Consider the following 9,688-nt stretch of genomic DNA (forward strand, 5'->3'; position numbering starts at 1 on the left):
ATGCATTTTTGGGTTAACTAACCCTTTTAAGAGTCATGCTTTACTCTGGAACATGCAGTGTAACAGACTATTATTTAAAAGGAATATCTCTTTACACCAAGATATTTTCATTCCATTATTAAAATGGTGGGACAGATTAGACTGAATTGCAAGCAGGCAAAATTGGATTAAGGAAAAAACTCATACGTTGCACTGGTTTGTCAAATTTGATGACATTCAGAAATCATGTAGAATACCGGTAATGAAATAACATGCAAAATGTTTCCCCTTTTTTAGCCTAGTTGGTTCCAGAGGTGTATTTTCCACTTATTTTCCCATTGGGATTTTAAAGTCTTTGTGTTCAGCAGAACAAAGAAATTTGTACAGGCTTTTAACAGTTCAATACAGGGAGTTATTTTTAATGTTTGTAACCAAAACAGTTTAGGAGCACCATTGACTTTTGACTTTCATGTTTGGTTACAAACATTTTTCAAAATATCTTCCTTTGTGTTCAGCATAACAGAAATGTATACAACTTGAGGGTGAATGACAATTTTCATTTATTGGTAGCTGTCCTTTTAACAAAACACACAACTTTAATAGTGTATGTACATATGTGTGTTCAGTTGTTATAAAGTTAATAAGTAATGTAATATTTTGTGTTTTCCCAGCCATCCAGTGAAATTGAGGATGTTGTGAAAGGAATTGACGAGGGCATTCCGATTGTAACTGAGGAGCAGCAATGTCATGTGCTTCCCAAGGAATAACCAACATTGCTCTCATTTGGACATCCTGTGATCACTGACATCTCCGATGTCCCCAAGGCATTTGGACTCCTGATGGGTCTGTTTGTGGTGAACATCCACTACCCCAAGCACATGAAATACACCTTTGAGGCTCTGCAAAAACTTGCGAAGAACAGCTACTCCCACCAATGTTCATGATGTGTTCATGGGCTCCACAGCAAGCTCTTTCACAAAAAGTAGGTTTTTTGTTAAAGGAGTTCTTTAGGTTCTTTTGAGCCTTTTACTACTTTTTAGAATTCACATTTAAAGTTTGTCATGTTATGACTTAGAATATGCATGTTCTCATGAAAACAAATGTTGTTTCACGTCTCATTTTCTTATACATTAATGTACCGATTTTCCTTCAAATTGACAAGTGCTTTTGCTTTCCTCTTTCTGTCTGTTTCTTGTTTTATGACCACTAAATTGCATTATGATGGGGCAGAGTTTGGAAACTTCCAAGATCCTTCTGATGTTTTTACTCTTCTGTCTGGTCATGTTGCACTATGAAATTTAGAATCAGACCTTTGTGCTTCCATGTGCATTCCGTTCATATTTTATTATACAGAAGTAGAGTACACTCATTTTTTAACTAAATGTGATTGCTTTTGCCTTATATATATATACATATATAATTTATTGTTTTCTCATTTTAACCAATAACTATTGTGTAATTTTATTGAAGTATTATGTGAAAATGGCAGTAATCAATATATGGATTAATGTGCTGAATTATGTTAACCCTGGATGTCATAGAACGAATAATAGTCTTTTCATTAGACAGTGAATCTTTCATTAGACAGTACATTTTGACATCTGGAACTCTGCTCCTCCACTTCATTGGCCGCACCCAAGAAAAATCCACAACATAACTTGCACTATGGTGGGTATTAATATTAATATTAGTGGTCGACCGATATGATATTTGGGATTTTTCAAATATCGGCATAGGCAGATAAGTTTTTCTGCTTGGCCGATGAGTTCGATGCGGGAATTTTATTTTGACGCCGCGCCGGACTTTTATTTTGACGGCGCTGAGAACGACAGCGCCTGAGCACAGTGCTCACATTCTCCCTCTTGTTTACTGTCCTTGTTAACAGTTCTCTGTCTAATAAGGATAGAAGTCTGTCTAATAATCAGATAGAATGGTTAAACAAAGGAATTAATGTATACAAAATGTATTATAACGATTGCTTTTATATTATTAGTAGTGGTTGGCCGATATTGTTTTTTTTTGACAGCCGATGCCGATATCTTGGAAAGCAGGGTGGCCGATATAAAGCCGATATAATTTGTTTTTAATTTTAATTAATATTTAAGAAAATTGAAATCATTTGACAAAAGATTAAAAAATATGTAAAATAAACATGCTTATACTTTAGATGGCAAAGTATTTTTCACTAATAAATAAATATTTAAAGGGGTCATATGATGCGTTTCAAGTTTTCCTTTCTCTTTGGAGTGTTACAAGCTGTTTGTGCATAGATAAGATCCCTGAAGTTGCAAAGACTAAAGTCTCAAAACCAAAGAGATATTCTTTATCAAAGTTAAGACTCTGCCACACCCCCTAAAACGTCCCGTTCTAAAACGCCCCCACATATCTACCTCACTATGTGGAAATATTAGCATAATGCCGCCCAAATGTGCACGCAAAGAAAGAAGGCGTGGTTTCAGTAACCGCAGTTAGTGTTGAAGCAGCATTTCAGGGAGACTCTGTGTGTTTCTAGGCAAAAGCAAAAGCACTTTATTTGGCCTTCCGAAAGTAGATGCATTTAGAAATCTTTAAGATGACTTACAACAGAACAGCAATGCATTTTATGGACGACCGTTTCGTGAACCTAGGAGAGGAGGTAATTCTGACTTTGCTATGACAATCTGGCGCTTCTGAATCAGCTACTGCTTTGTTATTAGTTTAAGTATTTGCTATTGACTGTTCAAATGCGGAGTTTTGCGCCAATCACAATGCACTGAGTCAGCTGGCCAATCAGAGCAGACTGCGCTTGTCGGAAGGAGGGACTTTGTAGAAAACGAAGCGTTTGACAGAGGCGGGGCATAGAGGACCTACAATAATGTACAGTATTTGAAAAATAATGTGTTTTTGAACATTAAAGCATGTCAACATATTCTGTTGCACCAAATACACAAAATAATGATCTTTTAAAAAAGCATCATATGACCCCTTTAATAAAAATATAATTAAAAAGGAAATAAACACTGTAACTCAGTATTTTGGGAAGTTTGTGTGCATTGGGAATCATATTTTTCAAATAAAGCCAGGGTAACATTCATTTTACATACAGCACACAGAGAAAATGACATGAATATGACAGTGGGCAAATGCATAAAGCGCAGCATAATTTGAAATCATGAGTTTAAAGTTCAAAGCATTAAATTCCCACGGACCGACCGTCACACAGAGAACACGCGATCATGCTGGATAAAAATGCATACTTTACAAGATCTCACAGCTGGATTCGACTAAGTTTGTGAAATTAAATATTCATTAGTCATTCAAAGATTTGTTTAAATTATATAAATGCGTATTTGCTTAATGCTGATGGCAAACGAGAAAGTATTATAATGTTTGCCTTTCTATTACTAATCATATAAAAGCAATCGTTATGATACTTTTTGTATACATTAATTCCTTTGTTTAACTGTTCTATCTGATTATTAGACATACTTCTATCCGTATTAGACAGAACTGTTAAATGGGTCATATGATGTTGCTAAAAATAACATTATTTTGTGTATTTGGTGTAATGAAATGTGTTTATGCAGTTTAAAGTAAAAAAAACACACTATTTTCCACATACTGTACATTATTGTTTCTCCTCTATGCCCCACCTTTCTGAAACGCATCGATTTTTACAAAGCTCATCGGTCTGAAAAGTGAGGTGAACTTGAATACATTTATTACCTGGACTAATTCCACTCTAATGGGAAGTTGTTTCAACAAGAAATATATTTTCCAGACAACAAAAAAATTTTAGGCAGCGGGGTAACAAAGTATTTTTAGTTGACTCAACAAATTATTTTTTACAGAAAGCTCAACCCTCCCAGCGTCCCTCAGCACTCTCTCACAGCAGGATCCTCTCTCATGACTAAACATGGGCCTTTGGCGTTCTTCAAATTAAGGGAAGATGGGTCGAGTTGAATGTCTGGTAGTAAAGCAGACCTGTTGGTTCTCAGAAGGACCCCTGTGTGAGAGGGTCAGGCCTGATGAATCTCAGCCATATATCACACGTCACTATGCCATGCAAAAGCACTTGCCATGAGCATGTCTTGAAAAGTATCAAGTCCACACAGATAATAACCTCACTACTCACTTTTTTTTTTAAGCTCTGGTTTTTATTCTTCTATGGAAAACAAAAATATTTATTTATAGTAGAATGTCCACAACTGTTTTCTGTGAATAACAAAGTTTTGGTTCTCACATAAACCTATCAATATCCAGCTTTTTACACACACAAAAAAACAGAACAAATTTTTGATAATAAATGTTTCTTGAGCATCAAATCAGCATATTGGAATGATTTGTGAAGGACCATGTGACACTGAAGACTGGAATAATGATGCTGAAAATTTAGCTTTGCCATCACAGGAATAAATTACATTTAAAAAATGTCAAATATTAAAATAGAAACCAGTTTTTCTTATTGTACTAATACTTCACAATATTACTGTTTTACTGTATTTTTGAACATACATTTAGCCTTGGTGAGCATAAGAGACTTCTATCAATAACAAAACATTTTACAGACTCCAAGCTTTAAAACGTATGTTATTTTATTTATTGTGCTTATACAATACATTATAAAATAATTTAAACACAAGACAATTAAGGATTATACAAGTGCACTAATTAAATCAATTTATTCAACCATTCTAAATCCTATATTAAGATTAGAAATAGTTCCCGTGACACAAATTCCAGTTAAAAATCATTTTAAACGTTTTTTAAGTAAATAATTGAATCCTGTTTAATATAACGCTCAATTTAAAAGCTTAATTACTGCAGATGAACTCTATGTTTGTCTCAGAGAGATAATAATTAATATCACTCAGTCGAGTTAAAGCCGTAGACTGATATTTATTACAGATGGCCACCAGAGGGAAGTATTAACCACTTCTGAGAGAATAAAGCAAGAACGCTTGCTCCTTCATCCATTAGATCAAGATCAAACACTATATCAGAATTATTTCGATAATCAGTAATCAAATTGACTCTAATCTTCATTTATTTTATAATAATGGTTATGATGATGATTAGGCTACAACATAAGTAGTAGCTGATACCATTACTGTAACGCAAATAACGACAGTAACTGCATTAATTAACAATAAACAGTACAATAAAAGGGAATAATTATAATTCCCGAAAATAATCGTCGGAGTGCTTTAATGTAATTACCAGAAATAATTCATTAGGATAATTAGGACGTCTGCGGATTTATTTTATTCAAGTTACATATTTGTGGTTGTAAATAAAATCACCTCTTTTGACACCCAACACAGACAGCTGTGAGGGGAACTTGTAAACTGTGTCAATAAGAGTCGTTGGGTTCAGGTGTAGGCTACTACAGGCCGGAGCTTCTCTGATTCATCCTCCTGCACAACTCAATGTGCATCAAAGCTCCGCCCGGAATAAGTCCGCGATGGCAAGTAGTTCCTTGTGTGACTCGTTTTCATTAAATAACGTCATATCTTAAAGATATTGTTTCACTGCCGCATACATTGTCAGTGTACTGACACGTGTTACTAGAATAACTAACAAGAAACGTTTGTGTTCTGTTCATCTTTCTACGCAATGCACATTTGGCGGGAACGGGCGCATGAATATCTAGAGTAAGAGAAAGGAAAACAATCCGTAGTATTAAAACCCGCGGGAGCAGCTGTTCGAAATCTTGCAGTAAATGACAAGCAGCCGCTCGGGTGCTGTAGTCGCAGAAGTGCGCAGGTTGAGCGACGCGACCCACTCCCACTGTGGACTTACATTCACTTAATAGTTCACACAAACTGACATCTGACCATATAGTCAGTTTTCATTCAGTTTCACCACAGCTACGGTAAGTCTGCCTGAATTATGATTTATGCTCATTCTTTACGTTTTTATCTAACGTATATATATTTGGCGAACTATTGGTCATTAAACCATTTGGACCGTAAGATAAAGACTACATTCTTAGAATTTAGATATTTTAATTTAAGTTTACATGACTTGTGTTCTGTATTACTTAATACGTAACACATTCAGTAAGTTGATGAGTTTGTAGGACAACTGTTCTCTACTGAAGTTTAGGCTTAAGATGAATTTTAACCATAATGTAACGTTATTCTTCACAGGCATTCACCATGCCGCTGAATTCAAGTATGGCGAGTAAAAATTATGATTACGACTACGACTCCTACCAGCCCTATTTCTATTTCGACAACGAGGATGAGGATTTCTATAATCACCAGCACGGGCAACCACCGGCGCCCAGTGAGGATATGTGGAAGAAATTTGAACTGCTCCCCACTCCGCCGCTCTCCCCGAGCCGGCGTCCCTCACTGTCCGACCCCTTCCCCTCCACGGCCGACCAGCTGGAAATGGTGTCGGAGTTTCTCGGGGACGACGTGGTCAACCACAGTTTTATTTGCGACGCGGACTACTCCCAGTCTTTTCTGAAGTCGATTATCATTCAGGACTGTATGTGGAGTGGTTTCTCCGCCGCGGCAAAGCTGGAGAAGGTGGTGTCGGAGAGATTAGCGTCGCTCCAGGCGGCGAGGAAAGAGTCTTCCAGGTCCAGCCCTAACGTCAGCTACCTTCAGGACATGAGCACCCCTGCCTCACAGTGCATTGACCCGTCAGTAGTGTTTCCTTTTTCGTTGACTGACAGCTCAAAGCCGTGTAAACCGTCATCCACACAGACTTTCTCAACACTGCCACTGGATACTCCACCAAATAGTGGGAGTAGCAGCAGCAGTGACAGCGATTCCGGTGAGTAATAGTCTGCTTTTTTTTTTTTTTTTTTTTAAATGCGGATTAAATGTCCTCGTTTGACTGGTCAGCTTGCACTTTTAAATAAGTTTCGATTTATAAGATGTAATTATTACTGCGTATTGTTTTTTTTAACAATAAAAGATTCTGTGGTGGTTAAAGCGTTAATCCTAGATTGTAGCGTCAAGAGACGCCCACTGCACGCTATTCTACGCTAAATTGTCTACTATAAATAAGCAGAGCTGCAAATTGACGTATTTTTTTGCTTTTTAATCCAAATAGATGATGAAGAGGAGGACGAAATCGACGTTGTCACGGTGGAAAAGAGAAAGTCTGTGAGAAAGCCTGACGCAACGCATCAAAGCCCCGTTGTCCTCAAGCGGTGCCACGTTAATATTCACCAGCACAATTACGCCGCCCCCCCATCCACGCGGAGTGAGCAGCCTGCAGTCAAGCGGATTAAATTCGAGAGTCCCATCCGGGTGTTTAAACAAATTAACCACAACAGAAAATGCGCGAGTCCCAGGACGTCGGACTCTGAGGATAACGACAAACGCAGGACTCATAACGTGCTCGAGCGGCAACGGCGGAACGAGCTCAAACTCAGCTTCTTCGCGCTGAGAGACGTGATTCCTGACGTGGCCAACAACGAGAAAGCTGCCAAAGTGGTGATACTCAAGAAGGCGACGGAGTGCATAGCGACCATACAAGAAGATGAACAAAAACTGATCTCACTTAAGGAGCAATTAAAGAGAAAATGTGAACGTTTGAAACAGAGACTTGAGCAGTTAAGCAGTTCTTAAGTTGCTTGGACTTAATTTATGGACTGAACTTGTTTTAAGCATCCTTGTATGGTCACGTCAATACAAGGTCTAGAGGGTGTGGCAAGTATTGAGCAATCTGGCATTGATTTATACAATTACACTGCCTCAATTTGAACGTAATTGAGGTTAGATTTATTTGTATTTAATTTAATTTTTATTAATGAAATGGTCTGCGGTTCCGTTTACTGTTGGCCTTAACTTAATGTTTTGTTTTTGTAAGTTTTGTACATATTGCACATGTATTCAAGATGCTGTTGATTTCTGAATCCTAAAATGCATTTCTCTATAAAACTGTTTTTGGCTAATCCTGTCTTCGATGTGGACTTGTTACTTTTTGCCTATTTCAGTCTCATGATGACCCACTTTAAAGCCTTCAATTAGGTAATCCATTAAGAAGATACCGTCATGCATTCATTTGATGTTTAATGGATTTGGCATACTTTTAGTGTATGTAAGACTCTGTTTTACATATAATTTACCTTGGTAATGCCATCATCTGTTTATAACTTTAGGATGACTAATGCTTTTCAGCATTACATTTTCTCTTTACAAGTGTCAAAGCCAGTGCCTTACGTAAAGCCACTTAGGCTGAGTCACACATCTACATTGATTTTGTTTTAGATAACTGCATTTTATTCTACAAGAAAATAAAGATGAGTGTCTGATTTTGAGAGTACCTAATGAGGGTAATTAAAGGGGTCATATGATGCTGCTAAAAAGAACATTATTTGGTGTAATGAAATGTTTATGCGGTTTAAGGTTAAAAAAACATTATTTTCCACATTGTTACATTATTGTTTCTCCTCAATGCCCCGCCTTTCTGAAATGTGTCGATTTTTACAAAGCGACGTGTCTGATTTTGAGAGTACCTAATGAGGGTAATTAAAGGGGTCATATGATGCTGCTAAAAAGAACATTATTTGGTGTAATGAAATGTTTATGCGGTTTAAGGTTAAAAAAACATTATTTTCCACATTGTTACATTATTGTTTCTCCTCAATGCCCCGCCTTTCTGAAATGTGTCGATTTTTACAAAGCGAAGTGTGCTCTGATTGGCCAGCTATCCAGTGCGTTGTGATTGGCCGAATACCTCAAGCGTGTGACAGAAATGTTACGCCCCTTACCATATTGTGATGTTGCCCTGTCAGGCCGGAGCAATGATTCAAAAACATGAAAACCCATTATAAACGAGGCATTTGTTGCATCCAGTGGGGACATAATTACGGATTATAATGACTTGTACAGTCTTTTTACGCATTGCATCGCGCCGCGTAAACATAAAACCATGTCTGCATTTGTGATCGGAGAAATAACAAACAAGCGCTACTCTACACTGCTCAAAACTTACGTTTGAATCATCAGTGGCAAAACCTTTAAATATAAAAAATCTACTTACAGTCTGTGAGTAAGAACAGCCGGCATTGCAGTCTACTCTACCAGGATCAGGAAACAGTCCTCCATAAAATGCGCTGGACACATCTGAATATTTGGGTTGAACTGTTCTGGAACAGTGTTGTAAATACAACTTAACCACTGATTTCTAGTCGTGTCCATTTTTGGTTGGCCAAACAAAGTAGTTTCGCTTTCACAACGAAACACACAGCGGGCTTGAGTGATCGGAGGCCGGCGGGCTTGCGGCAACCACATGTGACACCCCCGGGCTGGACTCCACTTCGTCCACGGTAAAAGCCGATCCGGCGATCCCCAGCGCGAAAGTTGATGTATTTCCTCAGCGACCAGCATGGATCAGCTCTAGGCATGACGAAGCGGTTGTCATCCTCTTTTGGAAGGCCAAACAAAATAGTTTCGCTTTCACAACGAAACACACAGAACACAAACACACAGCGTCTTTACGACATGGCGGCAGCAACAATACTACAGCCAGAATAAAAGTTACGCCGCCTTTCATTGCGTGAACATTTGGGTGGCGTTATGCAAATCTTCCCACATAGTGATGTAGATATGTGGGGGCGTGTTAGAACAAGCCGTTTTAGGTAGATGTGGCTGACTCTTAACTTTTATAAAGAATATCTCTTTGGATTTGAGACTTTAGTCTTTGCAACTTTACAGATCTTCTTTATGCACCAAGAGCTTGTAACACTCCAAAGAGAAAGGAA

General features: G+C 37.8%; 1 pseudogene; it reads left to right on the forward strand.

Annotated features, from left to right (window-relative positions):
• The first annotated feature begins 6,089 nt into the window (after positions 1–6,089).
• LOC107556868 (transcriptional regulator Myc-B-like) lies at positions 6,090–7,862 on the forward strand (annotated as a pseudogene).
• The last annotated feature ends 1,826 nt before the right edge of the window (positions 7,863–9,688 follow it).

This window comes from Sinocyclocheilus grahami, unplaced genomic scaffold (assembly GCF_001515645.1).
Source record: "Sinocyclocheilus grahami isolate Dianchi unplaced genomic scaffold, SAMN03320097.WGS_v1.1 scaffold21.1, whole genome shotgun sequence".
NCBI classification, from domain to species: Eukaryota; Metazoa; Chordata; class Actinopteri; order Cypriniformes; family Cyprinidae; genus Sinocyclocheilus; species Sinocyclocheilus grahami.